At 44.9% G+C, this 24,965-nt stretch overlaps 1 long non-coding RNA gene across 24 annotated transcripts; it reads right to left on the reverse strand.

Annotated features, from left to right (window-relative positions):
* Positions 1-6,051: 6,051 nt before the first annotated feature.
* On the reverse strand, positions 6,052-15,568 carry LOC123045275 (uncharacterized). 24 transcript variants are annotated; one of them, XR_006421242.1, is made up of 8 exons: positions 14,252-15,568; positions 14,057-14,133; positions 13,365-13,919; positions 13,184-13,265; positions 12,648-12,787; positions 12,369-12,529; positions 12,040-12,165; positions 6,052-11,832 (listed from the first exon to the last, which is right to left on the reverse strand). It is a non-coding gene; the product is annotated as an uncharacterized lncRNA (long non-coding RNA). The 24 variants fall into 24 exon arrangements; XR_006421248.1 differs by having other exon boundaries at positions 13,365-13,449; positions 13,701-13,919; positions 14,057-15,568; XR_006421245.1 differs by having other exon boundaries at positions 6,052-6,711; positions 7,658-7,701; positions 8,229-11,832; positions 13,365-15,568.
* Between the last annotated feature and the right edge of the window lie 9,397 nt (positions 15,569-24,965).

Raw genomic sequence — 24,965 nt, forward strand, 5'->3', positions numbered from 1 at the left:
GTATGCTCGAGGGATCAACCACGAGTAAGACAACATTACGAACATTGTTGGTTCTGATTTGATTTGAGGATAACCCATACTCAAATCAAAGTTTTGGCAAGACAACAGATCCAATAATTTACCACGAGGTTCACTCAAGGAAGATATCATCTACCTTCAACACATACACACACACACAAGATATCCCTTAACATGAACTAAGTCAGACAAGCTTTTATCTTCCAACTCTCCAAGTTGTTATCTAGTTCAACCAACTAGCTCAGGAATATCCAACACAGATTCTTGGAGAAGGAGTGGTTTATTGGAAACCAACTTGATCACGAGCTCAACATAACAGTCAAGGGACAACCTGGTAATACTTCCGAGAAGATATTCGGAAAATCACGAACCACCGGTATGTTACTAAGCTCGAGAACAATCTCGCTTTTGAGGGCAAGACGATATGATCAAATGAGTGAGGACTTGACAAGATCCTAACTCATCAATCGAAGGGTGCACCGAAATAAGGACTAGGTAGCACGATCAGTCTTAGAAGGATGATTCAAAAATCAGCACGCTAAGAATGAGGTTGTTGTCCATTTAACTACCAAGCAACGGAGTTGCTAACAGTATTGATTTCACACACCATGATTCACTTGTCGGTATTCCGGTTGCATCAACACGAAGACCGGGAATGACTAATGATGGTGAGAAGTATCACTATGTCAAAATTCATGAGAGTTGGTGCAGTTCTCATGACAATTCTGACATAAAGGGGGTAATACTCCAAGGTAGAACAGAACCAGAAGCTGGATTGGCATTTGATCTGCGGAATACAACTGCTTTGACCCAATCCTAGATATGGATGAGGTACTGGAGTTTGTTTCTCCAAGTCATTCAGGACAGAATGGCTTGACGGACCACAAGAGTAATAGGCATCGATAAACGAATGCACGCATACTCTTGACTATCAATTGATAGACGAGGGTCAGAATGCAACTAAAGAGAACAACTCAAAGGAACATATAATTTTCTGAGTTGTGGATGCATAGATTAGTATGTCGAGTGAGATCAACATTTCTTCCAGATAACCCATGCAGAGAGATAGGACTGGCAGAGTCACGATTTATGAATGGAGATCTCCTCAAGAGTACTCTAATTGTGATCTTTTGATCCAATAAACATCTGCCATAAGCGGTTCATAGTATTTGGAAGAAAGAAATACCACGGACCTCGAGGACTATCACAAAGTTACTAATATCCTAAAGGAACTAGCAAACACTATCAACATGAAGTAAGTAGAGTGAATCTCTGGTTCAAGAACCCAGGAATAGAATGCCTACTAACTAAATGGTATCACGGGATGCTTTCGATAATGACGGCCAGAATCATCACACTGGAAATACAGATCATGGCTAGACCACTAGATGATCCTCTAAGCACTTAGGGTCATAATTATAATTCCAACATATATGTCGAGGCAATAAATTACCTCAACGCTCCAGTTAGTGTGCTTATTCTGACCATAAAGGACATCGGAAACGGAAAGAAAGGATTTGCAAATGCATCAGACTGTTTAGAAACCTGGGATGACTCGGACAGCATAACGGCTATAAATGCTCAAAAAGATTTGAGACATGCTACAAAAATGGTGGCATAGCCACTCAGAAGCACAATATCAAGGTTTCGAGATCAACAGTTAACATACAGAAGATAGTAGGAACTGAACTGAAGCTTAAATCCAACAATCTTATAAGTCTACAGATTAGTAACACGTGATCCTGATAGAAAGAAAAGAAAGCCTAGTTCCTTAACCCCGTAGAAAAGATAAGATAACTCAGATCAGAAGGGCATGAGGTAAAGGAGTAAAAAGAGCCTTACGTTCCATCCCACAATCAATTCCCTTATATAACTAAAGAATTTCTAGACTCAACTTCGACCAGTTTGGCTTGGTAATCCTACAGGCAGTCAAGCTCTGATACCAACGCTGTCAGGACCCCGACTCAATGCCACATCGATCTAGCATGTAACACCTCATATCATTTTGCGGCCTCACGCACGGTATTCCCACGGGTGTCGCCTTACCCTTGCCCGGGACCGTTTGCGCCTTTTGGCACACGTATATGACAGTGTCGCTAGCATCCATATGATAAGGAGCCCGGGCTGACATGGCTAGTCGTAAACCCAAAGTGGCACAAACTTACAGGGACAGGCATCCATGACCCAACATCGAACGTGTCGGTCATCAGCGAGTGAATCCAGGCTGTAGCACTGGGCTAGCAGGACTCCGATGAACCGGGCTGTAGCGGGCTAACAGGACTCCGGTATCCATCGCGTGACATTTCCCCGAAGGGACAGACACAGGAACGAAGAAGGACACATGCCGGCCAGCCTAAGTGTTCCGGAGCTGTAGCAAGCTACCCTGGCTCGGTGGAAACACTAGGAGACATTTCCCGGTAAGAGGGGCTACTAAGGATAAACAACTAGATAGTCAGATCCCACACATACCAAGCATTTCAATAACATACACACAATATGCTCGATATGTGCAAGTATAACATGGCATCACAACATGACTCTACGACTCAAGTATTTGTTCATTAGGCTCCGAGGAGCGGAATATTACAAGCATAGGTCTCATGACCCAACATTCAGAGCATACAAGTCAAAACACAAGCGGAAGCTATCATGTCTGAGTACAGACATCTATAAATGAAAAAGGCTGAGAAGCCTGACTATCTACCAAATCCTGCCGAGGCACAAGATTGTAGCTGAGGTAACAAGCTAAACGTCGAAGACCACGCGGAACTACTAGCGAGACTGACGTCTCTCTGCAAAAACATAAAATAGGCAAACGTGAGTACAAATGTACCCAGCAAGACTTACATCAGAACTATCTACATATGCATCATTATCAACAAAGGGGATGGTGGGGTTTAACTGCAGCAAGCCAGCTTTGACTCGGTGGCTATCCTGAACTACGACTGCAAGTAACTCTTTTGAGGTGGCGCACACGAGTCCACATATTCACCATATCAATACACCACTATGGATCCGCTCCCGTCTCCCTACGAGAACGCCATCCATAGCACTCACGCTTATCTTGCGTATTTTAGGGTATCCACTTTCACTTGTCTATGAACTGACATAAGCAACCCAGAAGTCCTTTACCGCGGACACGGCTATTCGAATAGATGATGTTAACCCTGCAGGGGTGTACTTCTTCATACATGTTTCCACCACTTAGCGTCTGCACACGACATGTGCTCGGCAGACTTCAAGCGAAAGCCGACGTGGGTGTAGACCACGACCTACCTAAACACTCAAGTCTCTAGTCCAGGTTTATCGCCTATTCGGGTTCCATCCATGAGGAGATCCGGCCGGAGTTTCGCTCACAGCCCCAAACGATGTGTGCAGGGTTCCCGAGATACCTAACGGGTATCCGGTACACCGTGCCACGTACCTACCGCATCACAGCCCACCCCTACGGTCAGCGCTGTCCACGGCCTCCAGTAAGCTACAAACACCAGAAACTACTTGCAACTCCTGGACAGAGGACTAGGGTGAATAAGAAGTCGAGCGGGGTCATATTTCAGGGCCCAATGCATGGTAGTAGCTGAATCATGGATCACAAACACAGAACTCAATTCCTAAGGACGGCTTCATTGAGACAACCCACCATGTACTCCTACATGGCCTCTCACCGCTACCTTTACCAAAACGTGTTCACACACTTAGCTCACACACAGTAGGACATGTTCACACACCTCTGATTCATCCCCGATGAATCGGACCTGACTCAACTCTAAGCAGTAGCAGGCATGACAAACAAGCATGAATGAGTAGGCACAACAGGGCTCAAACAACTCCTACTCATGCTAGTGGGTTTCATCTATTTACTGTGGCAATGACAGGTCATGCAAAGGATAAAGGGGTTCAGCTACCGCAACAAGTAACAGATGAATCGTTGTTGTCCTAATGCAGTAAAAGAGAGCAGGAGCGAGAGAGTGGGATTTTATCGGAATGAACAAGGGGGTTTTGCTTGCCTGGCACTTCTGAAGATAATATAGCTCTTTATCGGTGTCATCGATCACATCGCCGGTACACGTCTATCGAGAGGGGACAATTACCGGCAAACAAGGAAGAACACAATTAATGCAATGCGACAATATGATGCATGAATGTGACATGGCAATATGATGTGATTTGTGCTGATGCAACTAAACCAGATTAAATGAAGTTGGTTTGAATCCAAGATTCAAACTCAAACTCCATATGTGGATATTTAAATGCCATTAATATGATTTGTGCTAAACAGCACCTATAAGTTGTTCTAACATGCATGAAAATAGTACAGATGGATAGATTGGATTTTTCTGATCATTTTTCATATATAATTTATCTCATTTGGAGTTACGGTTGATTTTCTATGAATTTTAGAAGTTTATACAATTTTTTGGAATTTTCTGAATAAAAATAAATCCAGAAAACATTACTGCGTCAGCCTGACATCATCATGACGTCAGCAGGTCAACAGGGGCTGGTCCGGGTCAAACCTGACCAGTGGGGCCCACTGGTCAGTGACTCAGTTGGTTAACTGGGTTGATTAAGGTTAAACTAATGCTAGCGAAAATGTCAGCAGGGCTGGGCCCACATGTCAGTGGCTTAATTGATTAACTAAATTAATTAGTGTTAACTAATCTAACACCTAAACTAACAGGGCAATTAGCACTAATTAAAATCCTACACTAATTCAGTCAAAGGCCGGCCCCACATGTCATGGACACAGGGGGGGTCCCGCCGTGGTCAAAGTGGGTCAAACCCACCGGCGACATGACGCCAGCGAGGCCCGAGACGGCGGCGCGATCCGGAAACGCAGCACGGGCCACGGTTCGAGGCACGGATGGCACCGTTGGAACCCTGGGCCTCGTCCGCGTCGGCTGGTGCTAGAGGGGTCGCCGGAGACAACCTAAATCGATGGCGGTGTCCGCTTCCGCGGCGGCCGGAGTTCGGGAAAGCGCGGGCGTGGGGCTGCAGCTCGCGTTCGAGCGAACGGAGAGCACAGGCGGTAGCTACGGGGCAGTAGGAGCACGTCGGAGCTACTACGCGAGGCAGAGGTGCTCGGGGGCACGGAGCTCGCCGGCCATGGCGGACGACGGCTTCAGGCGCTCGCGGGGCAGCGGCTACAGGGCACGCGCGAGAGAGAGAGAGGTGAGGGGAAAGGAAGAGGGGCTCACGACGGTGACGACGGAACGCTCGGCGAGGTCGGGGACGGTCCGGAGCCGACGAATTTGACGGTGATGGCCGGCGGGTCCGAGGTAGAAGACGAGCCCGGTGGGGTCGTTCGGGGGCTTCTGGAGGGGCGTGGCTCGGTGAGGTGGGTCGAGGACGGAGTGGCGGAGCTTGTGGGCTAGTCGGGGAAGCGAGGGAGGCCCGGTGGCCGTGGTGGTAGTGGACGGCGGCGACGAGCTCCGCTCGATGGCTGCGTGCGAGAAACAGAGGAGGGGGGAAGGAGCGAGGAGAGTGAGAGAGGGAGCCAGGGGCTGCGTGGCGATGCTAGAAGGGCCGTGGCGTCGCGGTGGAAGCAGGAGGTGGCCGGGGAAGCAGGAGATGGCCGAGGCAACGTCGGCGCCCGTCGGCCACGCGTGCTGCCTACTGGCGCGGGGAAGACGACAGGAGGAGGTGGGCTGGGCCGCGCTGGGCCGGTCCTGTTGGCCACCAGGTGGCTGCGAGGTGAGCGCCAGGTAAGTGCTCTGTTTTATATTTCTGTTCTGTTTTCTTTTTTTTTTAATTTGTTTTGCCACTGTTTTGAATTTAAAAATAATTCAAACAATGCCAAAAACTCCTCTGAATATTTTTGTTTTGCTAGATGGACTTTTCCAAAAGCTCATAAAATATTTCAGGGGTATTTGAAATTATATTCTAATTATATAAATATAATTCAAATTCAAATAGCTAATGATTTAAATTCAAAGTCCTAAGATTAAGTCCCTAAAAATGTTCAATATTTTGGTTGGGACCAGAACCCTTGCCAAAAATTATCAAACATTTAAGAAGAGCATTTTGAAACAATGAATGAGATTTTAGGGTTTTTGCCCTTCTTTTATTTAAGTTTTTGAGGCTTCCAAATTTCCTCAGTTCAAGTTTCAGAAATTTAAACATGATGCAAACACTAGGCAGCACCAGAAGCTAGGGATGTGACAGAGCCCCCGGCCATCCTGGACTCCCAAGGCAGCGTCTTCAAGAATAAAACAACGCTGACGCGCTGTCGTCGCCCAATCAAAAGATTTTAGGCTTTCGCCCGGGACCATGGGGTGGAAGGCGAGGAGAGGGTCTCAATGTCGCCAACCGGAGGGAGAACGGCGCCGCGAGCGTCGCCAACATCGTGACCGGCACCGCCGATCAAGGGTTTCCCCCGACCCAGAGCTCTCATCCCCATTGCTCCGCCAACCAGCCGAGCACGACGTCCGGAGGAAGCCCGCAGACCAGCTAGCAGAGGAGGACAAGCATAGTGAAGCCGCCAACTTCAGATCGGATTGAAGCCCGCCGCTGACTCGCCGCCCAGCATGGCCAAGATGGCGCACCGAGCACCGGCACCAAACCCCGTCGACAAGGGGGAGACGCCCTCTCAAGCTGTGGCCGCCGCCACCCGCAACGCCCGCAGGTCCCAGGGGGCCAGATCGGCTTCTTTCGTTCTCGACAGTCTTGGTCTCTCCTAAACCAGAAAATCGTCTGTCACCAAAGAACATATACCAGCCATTATTAAATAGGATCAATATCACTCAACATCACACAGGATCAATATCACTCAACATCGGCCATTGCGTGTCACTATTACAAGGTACACAAAACATGACAATTCCTTGTAATGAGCCTCTTGATTTCAGCAATAATAGCACAAAAGGAGAGATCCAACTTCTAATTATTTTCTGAACAGCACCTATTAATACAATTCATATCGAATTTCACAAGTTGTGAATTTCACAAGTTATGTACTTTTTCTGATTGCGCCTACAAATATAATGCATATATAAATTATGTATGTATAAAAAAGATAGCCTGCAACAATTGGATTTCTGACTGAGCCTACAAATATAATGCATATAAATTTTGTATGTGTAAAAAAGATAGCCTGCAACAATTGGAAAATAATTGAAATTCATTTCAGTTGCAATTTAACTCGGTGATGTATACATAGAGAGAAATGATACAAACAAGAGTAACCATAAGATACTTTCATATATACTTTATTATATGCGACCCTACTGGGCGTTGATCAATTATTTTTTGAATTTGAACAACATCAGTAAATTGCATTGTGTATCCCAGAACAAGAGTAGCCAATTTGCTGTGCAATCTATTTACTATTCAGAGCAAGACTTATACCCAAAAGAACCAGATCAGATACCAAATGTATCAACTCACTCGTGTCATTAATTCAAAAAATATGGGCGTGTAATTGTCCACAAAATCACCTAAAAAATTATTACAAGTGGTGCTGAAATCTGTTGTCACAAAAATGGTAAGCAAACAATACAAGATAGTCCTGAAAAATGTTTTGCACATTACAGAAAATAATTATATATGAATTATATTAGTAAAAGCAACAGAGCATCACGCTTTGACATCCTAAAATTGGAATGACTAACCATGATATTTTAGTGAGAATTTGAAATACCTCATAGCTTCGTACTCTGCTAGCTTGAACTTCAAACGAACATGCTATGCACCAATTGAAAGAACCAGATCACTTAGATCAAAATGTTATCCACAGTTTGAAAGAACACAACAGCTTAAAAGATCTCCTTTTGAAAAAAAAATGAATCATCCAACACATGTCCTGCTGTGTGCAAGTGTATAACAACTACATGGCAAATATGCAATAATTTAGGAAATGAAGGATCAGTTTTACACCCCTATTTTGTGTCGCATGTCCATAAGAAGAAAGCAACAAATATATCTAGGGATTCTATATATCCATGGGGGCGCTCTGAGATCTAAATGGGCCATTAAGCAACATCACAAAAGCTTGCACAAAACTCTACAACCCCTAGTATGTTTCACTACAATTTATGAGGTAAACTCCTGGAATTGAGGTGTCAAAAGAAAGAAAGAAAATTCTGATTCATTTCCCTAAGAAAAATTCTTCTGACTGATATAAAACCATAGGTTTATGCGACCTGATCTCTGAAATTTGAATACATACTAATTAGATATCATAAAATTATTACAAAAATATTACTACTTACCAATAAAGAATACTCCTCGGTAATGTCATGGTCCACACCCACCAAGCCCGGAGCTCCTAGCAGGCCCGAGAGCGCTACCTCTCTTTGATATCTGGCGCAACCTTGTCGCCTTCGGCTCTGGGGTTGCCGCTGGCCTGCATCCTCGAGTAAGCTTCCAGCTTGTTTTTCTGCTCCATAATTTTGCATAAAACTGAAAAGCTTGGAACCTATGAGCTCAGAAATTGCTTATCTGTATCTTCAATGAGCCAAATCCACCTTCTGAATCGACATTAGTTATCAAACCTTGAGGTGCAGCCATGATAGGCTCGATAAAAGATTTAGTGTATGAGATAGAACCTCTGCCAATATTTTAGAAAAGGAAGAGAGGCGTGATACACATAGTGCATGAATCTAAACATATACTAGATCTTTAATGGCGCGCGTTGCCGCGCCCGGCAATTGTTACTATGGAATTGTAGAATTTTACATAAATAAAGTGCTACAAGATATATTTTAAAATTTATATGGTACAAATAATGGAAATATATTGCAGTGCTGGGCCATACTAAGTAATCCATCAAACTGGAAGAACAACATTAGTATTGGTGAAGTAGTAATACCCTATTTATTGAGGATATCTAACATATCATGCATCAATTTTTGGTTCTTTGCATATCAAAATTAAGTTGTGATACCCTAGTATGACATGCCATATAAACGGATAGCAATATGTGCAGACTTGGTGAAATGAGTCATACAACTTCTAGTTCATAAGCCAGACATCAACAACTCTAGCATAACGTACAACATACTGAGCCTAGGTAACCAAGATAATAAGCCGTGCATAAGCATGTAAGCTCGTAATTAGTTGGTGTTGGCTACTATTGAGGAACAACCGCAAGAATGATCTTGTTCGTGGAGCATATGCTAACTGTTTTCAGCTAGTTAAAACCTTGTCCACATCCAAGCATTTCCAGTTCAATCAAAGTTAAGATAAATGACAAGGAACCAAGATGTACCCGCAAAAAAAAAAAGCCTATTGGTGATTACTTCAAGGAAAATAAGGCACCATAAGAAATGAACGAGTAGACAATAAGCAAAAAATAATATCATCCAAAACCATATAGATAGTAACTCGGGACAACCGTACCAAGTCAATTTACAGAGTAAAAAACTAAGAATTTCAAAATTATAGTTGTGCATAATCTTGATGCACAGTAATTTGTTAGGCTAGAAAACTGTACTGTAACATCCCTGTGAGCTTCAAGAAAAAAACCCTCATAAAAGTAGATCCTGCAGGACTGAATTGACTGTTGTCAAAGTGAGTTCCTTGATTCTTATTCTGCAGCAGATATTCTTCTAGAGTGAAGACCTCCACAAACTAAACACCCAATACTTTGAAGGCAAAGAAGAAACACAATACAGTTTCACAAAACCTAGATAACTGTTTTTGAATAAACAGAAATAAGATATATGAAAATTGAAAATAACTTTATTTTAAATTAGAGCCTACCTTGATCGCAGTTAAGAACATCAGATTGATACAGCAGCTACTTATAGACTGGGCATAACTCGTCCTCTGACTTGTGGATGAATTCTCACTGATTAATTGTTATTAACAGAATTGTCCTGAACGTCCCATTTTTCCATCTCCAAGCTTTGTTGCCCGTGACCACTTTCTTTAGAAGAAAAGGCGGCATAGTTCATCTATAGGACTGTACCACAGACGCACATATCACTGGAAGAACATAATATTGTCAGGTACATTATCCTCTATAGCTGCACCATCCGATCATGTAAATTTACACTCAACATTTTTACACGGAAATGAGGATAGCTTGTTTCGCCTTATACACCAGATCAACGTGTATTAAATCAAAAAAAAAACATGAAGAATTAGGGGAGAAGGAGTGCCAGCTTGCACCTGAACATGTAGTGGAATTAGATACCTGATACAACAGATCAATCCAAGCGATGGCAGCAACAACACTGCATGTTCCTTGTGGTGGCACTCCCGAGGGAAAGGCCACGACGCTTGAACGGAGAGTGCAGCCATGGCACCGCGCGCAGAGAAAATATCTGTGTGTTGCCCCCGGTCTGCGTTCTTGTGAGGGTGTGGACGGAGGGCAGACAGGAACCTCGAGCTCATCGCCGCCACTGCTATCATTCGTGTGGCGCGGACGGCGGAGTGGCAAGATGGAAGGTGGATGGAGGAGGTATGGTGGAGGTGGAGATAGTGGCAGCGGCTGCTCCGCACCTAGTTTTGCATGTACGTATAGATCATGAAGCCTCGCAACCTGCCGGGATAAGAAGGGGAACGGGTAGAGCTTGAGGCATGGATGAAGGTGTAGGGAGCAAAGAGTAACGTACCTCCATTAGTCGCCGTGAAGGGGCCACCTCAGCTGCCATTACTGACATCCAGGAACTGACGCTTTACTGCCTGCTTCAATGCTAGCGGATTGCTTGAATCGCCCGACGCGTAACTTAACAGCCGCAGCACCCGTTCACATCTCCCTGCCGCATCAGCTACAGAGGCGCGCTGGCGAGCGAGAACGTACGCCTGGTTGAATTTTTTTCTCGCCGAGCGTAGGCCTGGGTGAGCGTGGGTCCCTTGTCTCCCTTCCAAGTCAGAAGTTTCTTTTTGAGGGGTGATTCTTTTTGCACGAGCCAGAGGGGACACCTATAGGCCTTTTTCTGGCTTCACGGGGAGGGTGATAGAAGCCCAGTAGGCCCAAGTTTACCACAGGTGCTCAAAAATGCCACCGGAGCAGCGGCCCAGCGCGGAAATTGCTCGTTCGCAGCGAATGGAGCGGGTGGACAAGTGATTAAGAGCAATCGAACGGCAGAAAATGCTTAAATCTGAAGATCCAATGGCCCCGAACGCTAATAGACTGAGAGGGCGGGAAAGATGCGCAGTTTTAATGTATCTAAATAACACCTCCCAAAAAAACATATATTAGCACCATGGTCAAACCGTGTTTATAAAAAGAGTCTTATTTTTCTTTAAAATGGGAGTCCTATTTAGCGCATATAGAATTACTGATATCCTTGATAATCTGAACCATAATAATCTCTTTATGTTTAAGAATATACAGGATTTTCTTTTATATGAACTAAAACGCTATTGAAGGCCCACAAGTTCAAGCAAAGATCAACGTGATGCATTGCCTTACCCTTTCACAATGCATATCTCACCATTTAGCGAACACGTCTTCACGCTGGAGTGAGCAGCAAGGTACTGAGGTGAAATACTATCATCTTCCAGAATAATTCAAGAAGTGCATTCTAGAAAATTGTAGTAAGCAGCTCTACGCAATGCACAGATGTTGTGGATGACCTTTTGGATAGAACATAGTGTTTCTGACGACTTACAATAGTCCAGCAAAGTCTACTCCTAAATGATTATATCATATTATGCGAATTACATTACATCGCTAAGATTATTAATTAGCAGCAACCATGATAAGATCTCAAATAAAATTACATGTGTCCATTAAAAGAAGCATAGAGAATACCTCAACCAGCCTCGCCGCACTCTAGCGCTGCCGTCGACGCTGTTCACCGTACGATCTACCGCTCAGGTCATTCTGCCCTGAACGCCCCAACACCGTCCATCAATAAGGCACTACCCACAAGCAGAGAGAAAGAGGATATGATTACACACTAATATTGCAGAGCTTTGGCTAGTTATGACCAGATCATTATGCCTTCAAATAATTGCATTCCAGCAATCAGTAACTTGAATGGAAACATCATAGTTGCTCCAATGGAAAAAAAAATCATATACCATCATAACTCAAGATAATGGGATTAACAAGACTGAAGGTTTTACCATAGAAAGATCATGGGAATCACTGTTATGATGCAAAAAAAAAGTTCAGCAAGAGCGTGGTTCATGAAGCCTTCTGTGTCCTTGAACATCCAGTATACCCATCGCTCGAGAGAACCTAGTGAGAAACTGAAACTAATAAAAATCAACAAGCTAGACAAGGGGCTGGCCAATGTGCAGAAACATAGGTAGAAATTCATTTGTTTTGTCATGCTATTGTTTCCATTCGGTTCCTTCGACATGGAGATCATGAATCACGAATAGAATTCCATTCTGATCACCACAATTGCGTGTGCACAGTAGGACGCAATAGGGGTATAATAATATCGTACCTTGTGGAGTAGTGAAGCAGATCAATGAGTAGCCAATGGGCTTCAAAGATGGACAAAACATATGTTGGAATCGACCCTTGGTTTGTCGGAAAAGACACATTGATTGCCATCAGTATAAGACCCACAGCTACTGTCAAAGATTTGCCAAATCGACCTGAACACTAAATACAGACACTTGGCTTGATCAGCAGCAGACTTATGAATGCAAGTTATCTTAGCACTTGCTTACTGAAGCTAAACTCTATTGCCTGGAGGGAAGAAGAGTTCGTATAGTCATACATGTACAGGGATTATCTTCCACATCTGCTTGTTTGCATAGACCCAATTAGATTTCCCGGAAGCTCGCACCCAGATTTTGTTATCCACATTGGTTGATCCTTGCATACTACCCCTCACGGTTGATGCGATGAAACTGAGACCTGGTATGCAATTACAATGGGTGGAATCATTTAAATTACTTCCTTCACATATGACACAAAAGGGCTAAATATCAAACATAGGAGCATCATGCTTATATAAAACGGCAAGTAAATCACACGAGTACATAGGACTGTAGGAGGTACCTAAACAGCTAGTAAATCACACAAGTATCCTTTAATGACACAGGAGGTGGTACACACGAATTGGTAGATGGATATTCTATAAAAGGGTGTCTGGTCCTTTAGAAAACTGATCAAGAAAATGTGAAATTGACATATCCAAAAGCTACCATGTAGATTTCTTTCAACACAAATAAAGTTGAAACTTTTGCTTCAGGGCAGGACAAAATGTTTGAGAGTTTAAAGCAGTAGTATTACTTAATTTGTGGGCTTCACCTTGTGGCTTGTGGTGAACGCCTTGTTGACCCAGTTCCTTCCTTTCTTTCCCATCTCCTAAACATTTCTCCCAGCCACAGCCCTGGCACAATAAGTTCCATTAATAAGATTAGACTGCATACATGCTTTTATATGAACATCTCTTTGGAGAAGTGGAGGATGAGATCCGCGGGAGGCCTACCTTGGCTTTGGCGAGCACGAGGACGGCGTGCCACTGCTGCCCGTCTGAGAGCTAGCCCGCCGCGGCCGTGGAGCCTCCTCCCGTCCTATGTCACATCACACCACCATCAGCAACCGAGAAGGATCAAGTGTGGGGAAGCGGGACGATCTCGGGCACCCATCTTCAGTCGGGATGCTGCTGCACCACCGACGTGTAGGCTCTACGGCGGCTCCCCCGGCCGGATCTGGCCACAACGACCATCAAAGTGGCAAGGACTAGCACTCTCTCCGCCAGATCAGGCCGGATTAGGGAGAGGAACTCCTAGCCTTGGACGAAAGGAGGGAGGCCGAGACCTACCTAGCCACAAAACTGATCGACATAACCTAGCCCCAAAATTGATCGACATAACCAGCCACAAAACGCACATGCCCTGCTGCCCAGAAACGAGGAACGCCAGAGAGCAGAATGTAGAGTATAACTCCAGCACTCCATATGACATCATCGACTCCATATCTCTGCTTCAGGACCTCCGGAGCCACATAATAGGCACTCCCAAAATATCCCTGAACTTCTCACCTGCATTTCCAATATATCCAATTTAATCTTAAGCACAACATGAGCTTAGTTGCCAGGATTTAATTAAGGTAGCACTACATATACAATAGTAATTTGTTTCTCAGATAGTATGTTCGATAAACCAATTAATTAGTCACCGGGCTTGAAGAAGACGGAGAGGCTGAAATCAGTGGGCTTGAGAAACAAATATGTGTATAGTTGTCCAACAAACTGACTGAAACATGCAGGGCAATACATCGTCAATGATTTTCTCCTTGCTTCATCTTAACCAACACGCAGCGCAATATATCGTCAATGAAATGAGATTTCAACAAAGGAAGAAACCTACTTACTGAGTTTAAGGGGTTTCGACCCGGCATTGAATGAAACTGTTTCCGAAAAATGGGACCTACACTGAGATTGAACAATATACAGAGTATTCCCTTGAGTAAATGCTGGCTCTAAAAATTGTCTAAACGAAGCCGGGGCGTCAAAGCCCTGAGATAAATAGATCCAATAAAAAAACTCCATAGCAGGAACAATCTTGGAGAGCGTAAGGAGATATTCAGTCAGATTAAAAGGCGAAGCCAGAGCAGGGAACACTTGATCCGAAAGACCTGCCGTCTCAATGCAAAAACATTCATATGCGTGTTCAGGAAGAATAAGAAAAGTAGAAAGATGTCATCTCCTATAGCTAGCTGATCTACCATGGGTGAGCGAGCGTCCTCCAGTGACGACTAAAGCAGCAGGGCAAGACAAAGTGTCCCGGCAAGTCGAGTCAGGCAAAGTGTCGAATGGCTGGGAGGCGGCCTGACGGCCCTCAACTCAGGCGGGGGCAGCTGAAGCACGTCTGGCCACCACGGCGGGATGAAGATGGGGCAGGTGGCGACCTAATCCTCCGTAGAGTACTGGACGCCGCACTTGGTCCTCCCGCAGTCGCCGTCGGCGGCCGTGTCGATGCAGGCGCACGGTACTCGGGCTTGCCAATCTCACGGTCGATGACGCGTTGCATCGCCACCACCAGCACACAGAGGAGGGCAGGGCACGGCCTCCTTGCGCCGCTCCTCGCTGCCCGCCCTGCCCTGGGTTTCCGCGATGGTGGCGATGGCGGCAACGGTGTCCTCGGCATTTCCGGCCTATAAGATGACCTCGGCGTTTGCAAAGCGATCCGCTTCGGCGGCGTCAAATGTTTGCCGTTGACGTAGCGACGAGATCGGCAGCGGCGAAGGGAGGAAGCATAGGGATCCAGGGAAATTGATGCGACTGCGAGGGCGGCGGCGAAGAGATCGGAGGAGGAGCTTGAGCACCCCATGGTCATGGCCACCGGGCGGAGGAGCTCCATCCAGTGGGCTGAGCTATGTGTGGGGGCGAGGTATGAGCAGGGGAGGAGTCACCGAAGCCGCGCCGGCGACACGGTGAGGGCTTGGGGTGAGCGGTGGTGGCCGGTAGCGGCGAATCCCGCCGGTGGAGACGAGGCAGCGGGGCTAGGCGGCGGGAGCGGAGAAGAGTAGCAGGGGCGGGGGGAGCCGCCAACGGCCGCGACATTCGTGGCGGCGTGCGGTGCCGGGGAGGGCGGCGGTCGGCAGGAGGTGGCGGCGCACTGGAGCTTGGAGATCGAGATGGGATCGGGAGGCAGATTTTTTTGGCACAGTTTTTTTTCGCGGGAGGGTTGCCAGTTAACGGAGGTGGGAGGATGACGAAAAAACCGAAGGTTGGAGGATGACGAAAAAAACCCAGCGAAATTAAACCGCGCAGACTATTCATCAAGTCGTCCATCAGGAGTAGAGATTGAGCAAATGAAACGAAACACTATTATGCTTGTTTTGGATTTCAATTAAGCAGATACTATTTCCAAATCCATCAATAATATTATCTTTCTCCAAAAAGAAAAGGCTCATCTGCCTCTCGCCGCCGGTGGCGGTCCGCCTCGTCTCCGGTCGCCTTAGAGCAACTCGAACGCAGGTACCCATTTCGTCCACCGCCGTTTGTTTGGGTCGGCGCGGACAAAAGTGAAGGCCCAACGCGCTGATCCATTCACAAAACACGTCCGCTTTGCGCCCGTGCCGACCCATTTGCAGCCCAAATTCATGGCAGAAATGCGTCGGCGCGGACGCAAAGCGTCGCGTCTGCCTCGCGCGCCTTCTCGATGTCCGCCACGTCCCCACCTGGCGGCCATCCAACTACCACGGTCAGCTTAATTTATGACGACCGCCCACCTCGGGCCCATGCGTCAGCGACGGCGGTCGGCCTTTTTTAATCCGAGCATGCGGGGGGAGGGGGCTTCCTCATCTGCTTCCAGAAGCACCCCATCGCCATCTCGCCACCCTCTGCACCCCCGTCGGTGGCAACCCTAGCCACCACAAGGATGGGTTTCTTCTCCGGTAAAGGCAAGGGCAAGGACCCCCACCACCTCTCTTCCCCGCCCCCCCCCCCCCCCGCCTCCACCGGCGTCTTCCTACCGATCGAGGCAGCTCGTGAACATCCCAGTGCACAAGGTGAAGTGGCACTGGGAGAACCACGTCCCTCTCCCCTATCCCGACGTCACTCTGCCACATGACTCACACTTGGATCTCGAGAGGATCCTAGTGCTGGCGGCGCCGCGGTCCGCGAGGGCGCACGTGAAGGAGGTGCGGTGCCGGAGCCGCGCCACGACTCCGCCTATGATATCGACTCGCCCTATGAGGCGCGTTGGTTCACCTTCGAGCACAAGGAGGCCAGGCGGTGCGGCGTCTGCGATGTCTCGCATGGCTCCCCGCCGCCGCCTCTTGTCGTTCAAGACGAGGACCAGGCGACAGAGGCCGCTTACTAGGCGGCCCTTGCAGCTGTCCTCCGGGAGAGTGAGGAGGAGGAACGACACAGGAAGGAGGAGGAGGAGGTGTATGAGGCATGCATGGCGGAGTCCATGGCAATGTCCGCAGCCGGCGACTGCGTAGTGCCACCACTGGCCCCACCATCTCCAGCCAAGGCCGAGCTAGAGCCGACCCCCATCGAGCGCTACTCCTAGACTGGAGTGGTGCCCGAGTGGGTCAGCGCGCCGGCGATCTGGATGGGGGCGACGAAGGCACAGGAGCGCGCCTACCTCGAGCAATGGCGCCAGCGAAGGCTGGCCGAGGAGCACCGCGAGGTCGAGTACCTCGAGCAGCTGGAGCGCAATGCCGAGGAGGAGTGATACGTCTCCAACGTATTTATAATTTTTTATTGTTCCATGCTATTATATTACCTATTTTGGATGTTTATGGGATTTACTATACACTTTTATATCATTTTTGTGACTAACCTATTAACCGGAGGCCCAACCCAAATTGCTGTTTTTTTGCCTATTTCAGTGTTTCGCAGAAAAGGAATATCAAACGGAGACCAAACGGAATGAAACATTCGGGAGAGTTATTTTTGGAACAAACGCAATCCAGGAGACTTGGAGTGGACGCCAAGAAGTAAACGAGGCAGCCACGAGGGTCCAGGGCGCGCCCTAGGGGGGTGGGCGTGCCCCCCACCGTCGTGGCTCCCCTGACTGACTTCCTTCGCCTATATATACTTGCATACCCTGAAAACATTCAGGAGCACCACGAAACCCTATTTCCACCGCCGCAACCTTCTGTACCCATGAGATCCCATCTTGGAGCCTTTTTCGGTGCTCCGCCGGAGGGGGAATCGATCACGGAGGGCTTCTACATCAACACCATGGCCTCTCCGATGAGTTGTGAGTAGTTTACCACAGACCTTCAGGTCCATAGTTATTAGGTAGATGGCTTGTTCTCTCTCTTTGAATCTCAATACAAAGTTCCCCTCGATCTTCTTGAAGATCTATTTGATGTAACTCTTTTTGCGGTGTGTTTGTCGAGATCCGATGAATTGTGGGTTTATGATCAAGTTTATCTATGAGAAATATTTGAATCTCCTGTAAATTCTTTTATGTATGATTGGTTATATTTGCAAGTCTCTTTGAATTATCAGTTTGGTTTGGCCTACTATATTGATCTTTTTGCAATGGGAGAAGTGCTTAGCTTTGGGTTCAATCTTGCAGTGTCCTTTCCCAGTGAAAGCAGGGGCAACAAGGCACGTATTGTATTGTTGCCATCGAGGATAAAAAGATGGGGTTTATATCATATTGCTTGAGTTTATCCCTCTACATCATGTCATCTTGCCTAATGTGTTATTCTGTTCTTATGAACTTAATACTCTAGATGCATGCTGGATAGCGGTCGATGTGTGGAGTAATAGTAGTAGATGCATAATCGTTTCAATCTACTTGTCGCAGACGTGATGCCTATATACATGATCATGCCTAGATATTCTCATAACTATGCACTTTTCTATCAATTGCTCGACAGTAATTTGTTCACCCACATAATACTTATGCTATCTTGAGAGAAGCCACTAGTGAAACCTATGGCCCCCGGGTCTATTTTCCATCATATAAGTTTCCGATCTACTTTATTTTGCAATCTTTACTTTTCAATCTATATCATAAAAATACCAAAAATATTTATCTTATTATTATCTCTATCAAATCTCACTTTTGCAAGTGGTCGTGAAGGGATTGACAACCCCTTTATCGTGTTGGTTGCGAGGTTCTTATTTGTTTGTGTAGGTACGAGGGACTTGCGTGTAGCCTCCTACTGGATTGATACCTTGGTTCTCAAAAACCAAGGGAAATACTTACGCTACTTTGCTGCATCACCCTTCCCTCTTCAAGGAAAAACCAACGCAATGCTCAAGAGGTAGCAAGAAGGATTTCTGGCGCCTTTGCCGGGGAGGTCTTCGCACAAGTCAAGACATACCAAGTACCCATCACAAACTCTTCTCCCTTGCATTACATTATTTGCCATTTGCCTCTCGTTTTCCTCTCCCCCACTTCACCCTTGCCATTTTATTCGCCCTCTCTTTCCCGCTCGCCTCTTTTTCGCTTGCCTCTTGTGTGCTCGTGTGTTAGATCGTTTATTTCGTCGTCATGGCTAGTCCTCCTATCATCGTTAGTACTCCCGATCATGAAGTTCTTAATTTTAAACAAGGGGAGGGAGAAAATCTAAAAGATGCTTCGCATAGAATTTGCAATGCTCAAAATAGATCTACTAGGAAGCAATCTACTTCCGTTCTTCTTTGCAATTTTTATATAGGCGTTACTCCTTGGAATAGATATATCCTTGATACCATTACCGGAGGGAATTTCTTGGGTAGCCATACTTTTGATGCTTATAATGCTATGTTAGATTTGTTTGGGCCACTACCTCTTTTGGTTAATGGAACTACTTTAACTTTGGAACATGTGATGCAAAGGCTTCAAATTATTGAAAATAAAGTTGCCACTGTTGAGTTAATTGAGAATTTGGATAAAAATATCCACCATCAAATTACCCAATATGGATCTAAGGTTGGATTTACTCTGATTTTCTTAAAGAAAAGGAACCTATAGTTAACGAAAGAATAGATCAAGATTCCACAAGAATCGGTAAACTTGAGGATATTATCACCAACTTAGGGTTTGTCTTTTCATCCGTGAAAAATGCTCCAACTCCTCCTACCAAAATTTCCAAATTAATGTATGTTCCTAAAAATAAGGGTGAATCTTCTAGTAAGGAAAATGTGGATCTCAAATCAATAAGTGTTCATCCCAACTTTTTCGCTATCATTAAGGAACCTTTTGCTACAAATGAATTTCTTGATTTCTTGCCTAAGAGTTTGACCTTTAATAAAAGGAAGGAAACTCCTAAGGGTTATAAGTGTTCCATTGAAGAATTGAATACCAAAGATGGCAATACTTAGATCTATTCTTGTTTTTATGCCTAGCTAGGGGCGTTAAACGATAGCGCTTGTTGGGAGGCAACCCAATTTTATTTTTGTTCTTTACCTTTTTTTTTCCTGTTTTAGTATTCAATAATTCATATAGCTTCTATTTAGATGTGGTTTCATGTTTTAATTAGTGTTTGTGCCAAGTAGAACCTATAGGAACATCTTGGGTGATAGTTAATTTGATCTTGCTGAAAAAGAGAAACTTTTGCACGCACGAGAATAATTTTAATAAATCACAGAAACGTGCTTTTTAGTTGATTTTTTTGCAGTATATTAATAGAGAAACTTACTAGGACTTTCTATTTTGGTAGGATTTTTAGAGTTCCATAAGTATTTGAAAGTTACAAATTTCTACAGACTGTTCTGTTTATGACAGATTCTGTTTTTCGTGTGTGGTTTGCTTATTTTGATGAATCTATGGCTAGTATCGGGGGGGGGGTATGAAACATAGAGAAGTTGGAATACAGTAGGTTTAACACCAATATAAATAAAGAATGAGTTCATTACAGTACCTTAAAGTGGTGGTTTGCTTTCTTGCACTAACGGAGATCATGAGATTTTCTGTTGAGTTTTGTGTTGTGAAGTTTTCAAGTTTTGGGTAAAGATTTGATGGACTATGGAATAAGGAGTGGCAAGAGCCTAAGCATGGGGATGCCCAAGGCACCCCAAGGTAAATTCTAGGACAACCAAAAGCCTAAGCTTCGGGATGCCCCGGAAGGCATCCCCTCTTTCGTCTTCATCCATCGGTAACTTTACTTGGAGCTATATTTTTATTCACCACATGATATGTGTTTTGCTTGGAGCGTCTTGTATGATATGAGTCTTTGCTTTTTAATTTACGACAATCATCCTTGCTGTACACACCTTTTGGGAGAGACACACATGATTCGGAATTTATTAGAATACTCTATGTGCTTCACTTATATCTTTTGAGCTAGACAATTTTGCTCTAGTGCTTCACTTATATCTTTTTAGAGCATGGCGGTGGTTTTATTTTGTAGAAATTATTGATCTCTCATGCTTCACTTATATTATTTTGAGAGTCTTTTAGAACATCATGGTATTTTCTTTGGCTACAAAATTGGTCCTAATATGATGGGCATCCAAGTTGGGTATAATAAAAACTATCATATAGAGTGCATTGAACACTATGATCAATTTGATACTTGATAATTGTTTTGAGATATAAAGGTGGTAATGTTAGAGTCATGCTAGTTGGGTAATTATGAAATTGAAAAATACTTGTGTTAAAGTTGGCAAGTCCCGTAGCATGCACGTATGGTGAAATGTTGTGTGACAAATTTGAAGCATGGGGTGTTCTTTTGATTGCCTTCCTTATGAGTGGAGGCCGGGATCGCGCAATGGTTAACTCCTAGCAACCCTTCCCCTAGGAGCATGCGTAGTAGTACTTTGCTTCAAGGGCTAATAAACTTTTGCAATAAGTATATGAGTTCTTTATGACTAATGTGAGTCCATGGATTATACGCGCTCTTACCCTTCCATCATTGCTAGCCTCTTCGGTACCGTGCATTGCCCTTTCTCACCTTGAGAGTTGGTGCAAACTTCGCCGGTGCATCCAAACCCCGTGATACGATACGCTCTATCACACATAAACCTCCTTATATCTTTCTCAAAACAGCCACCATACCTACCTATTATGGCATTTCCATAGCCATTCCGAGATATATTGCCATGCAACTTTCCACCGTTCCGTTTATTATGACATGCTCCATCATTGTCATATTGCTTTTGCATGGTCATGTAGTTGACATCGTATTTGTGGCAAAGCCACCTTTATAATTCTTTCATACACATCACTCTTGGTTCATTGCATATCCCGGTACACCGCCGGAGGCATTCCCATAGAGTCATATTTTTTTCTAAGTATTGAGTTGTAATTCTTGAGTTGTAAATCAATAAAAGTGTTATGATCTTCATTATTAGAGCATTGTCCCAAGTGAGGAAAGGATGATGGAGACTATGATTCCCCCACAAGTCGGGATGAGACTCCGGACTTTACGAAAAATAAAAGAGGCCAAAGAAGCCCAAAAAATGAGAGGCCAAAGAAGCCCACCAAAATAAAAATAAAAATAACTGAGAGAAAAAGAGAGAAGGGACAATGTTACTATCCTTTTTCCACACTTGTCCTTCAAAGTAGCACCATGATCTTCATGATAGATAGTCTCCTATGTTGTCACTTTCATATACTAGTGGGAATTTTTCATTATAGAACTTGGCTTGTATATTCCAATGATGGGCTTCCTCAAAATGCCCTAGGTCTTCGTGAGCAAGCGAGTTGGATACACACCCACTTATTTTCTTTTGTTGAGCTTTCATACATTCATAGCTCTAGTGCATCCATTGCATGGCAATCCCTACTCCTCGCATTGATATCTATTAATGGGCATCTCCATAGCCTGTTGATACGCCTAGTCAATGTGAGACTTTCTCCTTTTTTGTCTTCTCCACACAACCTCCATCATCATATTCTATTCCACCCATAGTGCTATATCCATGGCTTACGCTCATGTACTGCGTGAGAGTTAAAACAACTGAAGCGCGTTAAAAAGTATGAACCAATTGCTTGGCTGAAACCGGGGTTGTGCATGATGGGAGTATTTTGTGTGAAGAAAATGAAGCATAGCCTAACTATATGATTTTGTAGGGATAAGCTTTCTTTGGCTATGTTATTTTGATAAGACATGATTACTTGTTAGTATGCTTGAAGTATTACTATTTTTATGTCAATATGAACTTTTATTTTGAATCATTTGGATCTGAACATTCATGCCACAATAAAGAAAGTTACATTGAGAAATATGCTAGGTAGCATTTCACATCAAAAATTCTGTTTTTATCATTTACCTACTCGAGGACGAGCAGGAATTAAGCTTGGGGATGCTTGATACGTCTCCAACGTATCTATAATTTTTGATTGTTCCATGCTATTATATTACCTGTTTTGGATGTTGATGGGCTTTACTATACACTTTTATATCATTTTTGGGACTAACCTATTAACCGGAGGCCCGGCCCAAATTGTTGTTTTTTTGCCTATTTCAATATTTCGCAGAAAAGGAATATCAAACGGAGTCCAAATGGAATGAAACCTTCGGGAGAGTTATTTTTTGAACAAACGCAATCCAAGAGACTTGGAGTGGACGTCAAGAAGTAAACAAGGCGGCCACGAGGGTCCAGGGCGCGCCCTAGGGGGGTGATGTCTACTACACAACCTTCTTCTTGTAGACGTTGTTGGGCCTCCAAGTGCAGAGGTTTGTAGGACAATAGCAAATTTCCCTCAAGTGGATGACCTAAGGTTTATCAATCTGTGGGAGGCGTAGGATGAAGATGGTCTCTCTCTAGCAACCCTGCAACCAAATAACAAAGAGTCTCTTGTGTCCCCAACACACCCAATACAATGGTAAATTGTATAGGTGCACTAGTTCGGCGAAGAGATGGTGATACAAGTGCAATATGGATACTAGATATAGGTATTTGTAATATGAAAATATAAAAACAGCAAGGTAAATAATGATAAAAGTGAGCGTAAACGGTATTGCAATGCTAGGAAACAAGGCCTAAGGTTCATACTTTCACTAGTGCAAGTTCTCTCAACAATAATAACATAGATAGATCATATAACAATCCCTCAACATGCAACAAAGAGTCACTCCAAAGCCACTAATAGCGGAGAACAAACGAAGAGATTATGGTAGGGTACGAAACCACCTCAAAGTTATCCTTTCCGCTCGATCTATTCAAGAGTCCGTAGTAAAATAACACGAAGCTATTCTTTCCGTTCAATCTATCATAGAGTTCATACTAGAATAACACCTTAAGACACAAATCAACCAAAACCCTAATGTCACCTAGATACTCCATTGTCACCTCAAGTATCAGTGGGCATGATTATACGATATGCATCACACAATCTTAGATTCATCTATTCAACCAACACAAAGTACTTCAAAGAGTGCCCCAAAGTTTCTACCGGAGAGTCAAGACGAAAACGTGTGCCAACCCCTATGCAAAGGTTCATGGGCGGAACCCGCAAGTTGATCACCAAAACATACATCAAGTGGATCACGTGATATCCCATTGTCACCACAGATAAGCACGACAAGACATACATCAAGTGTTCTCAAATCCTTAAAGACTCAATTCGATAAGATAACTTCAAAGGGAAAACTCGATCCATTACAAGAGAGTAGAGGGGGGAGAAACATCATAAGATCCAACTATAATAGCAAAGCTCACGATACATCAAGATCGTGCCATAGAGAGAACACGAGAGAGAGAGATCAAACACATAGCTACTGGTACATACCCTCAGCCTCGAGGGTGAACTACTCCCTCCTCGTCATGGAGAGCGCCGGGATGATGAAGATGGCCACCGGTGAGGAATCCCCCCTCCGGCAGGGTGCCGGAACGGGCTCCCGAGAGGTTTTTCGTGGCTACAGAGGCTTGCAGCCGCGGAACTTCCGATCTATCTTGTCCTTCGATGTTTTTAGGGTATGTGGGAATATATAGGCGAAAGAGGTCGGTCGGGGGAGCCTCGAGGGGCCCACGAGGGTGGAGGGCGCGCCCAGGTGGGGTGGGCGCGCCCCCCTATCTCGTGGCCTCCTCGAAGCTTCCTTTACTTCAACTCCAAGTCTCCTGGGTCACGTTCATTCCAAAAATCACGCTCCCAAAGGTTTCATTCCGTTTGGACTCTGTTTGATATTCCTTTTCTTCGACACACTGAAATAGGCAAGAAAACAACAATATGGGTTGGGCCTCCGGTTAATAGGTTAGTCCCAAAAATGATATAAAAGTGTAAAGTAAAGCCCATTGTCAGTGTCAAAACCGATGGATCTCGGGTAGGGGGTCCCGAACTATGCGTCTAGGCGGATGGTAACAGGAGACAAGGGACACGATGTTTTTACCCAGGTTCAGGCCCTCTCGATGGAGGTAAAACCCTACTCCTGCTTGATTGATATTGATGATATGGGTAGTACAAGAGTAGATCTACCACGAGATCAGAGAGGCTAAACCCTAGAAGCTAGCCTATGGTATGATTGTTATTCGTCCTACGGAGTAAAACCCTCCGGTTTATATAGGCACCAAAGAGGGTTAGGGTTACACAGAGTCGGTTACAATGGTAGGAGATCTACATATCCGTATCGCCAAGCTTGCCTTCCACGCCAAGGAAAGTCCCATCCGGACACGGGACAAAGTCTTCAATCTTGTATCTTCATAGACCAGGAGTCTGGCCGAAGATGATAGTTCGGCTATCCG

Source organism: Triticum aestivum, chromosome 2B, assembly GCF_018294505.1.
Source record: "Triticum aestivum cultivar Chinese Spring chromosome 2B, IWGSC CS RefSeq v2.1, whole genome shotgun sequence".
In the NCBI taxonomy this organism is placed as follows: Eukaryota; Viridiplantae; Streptophyta; class Magnoliopsida; order Poales; family Poaceae; genus Triticum; species Triticum aestivum.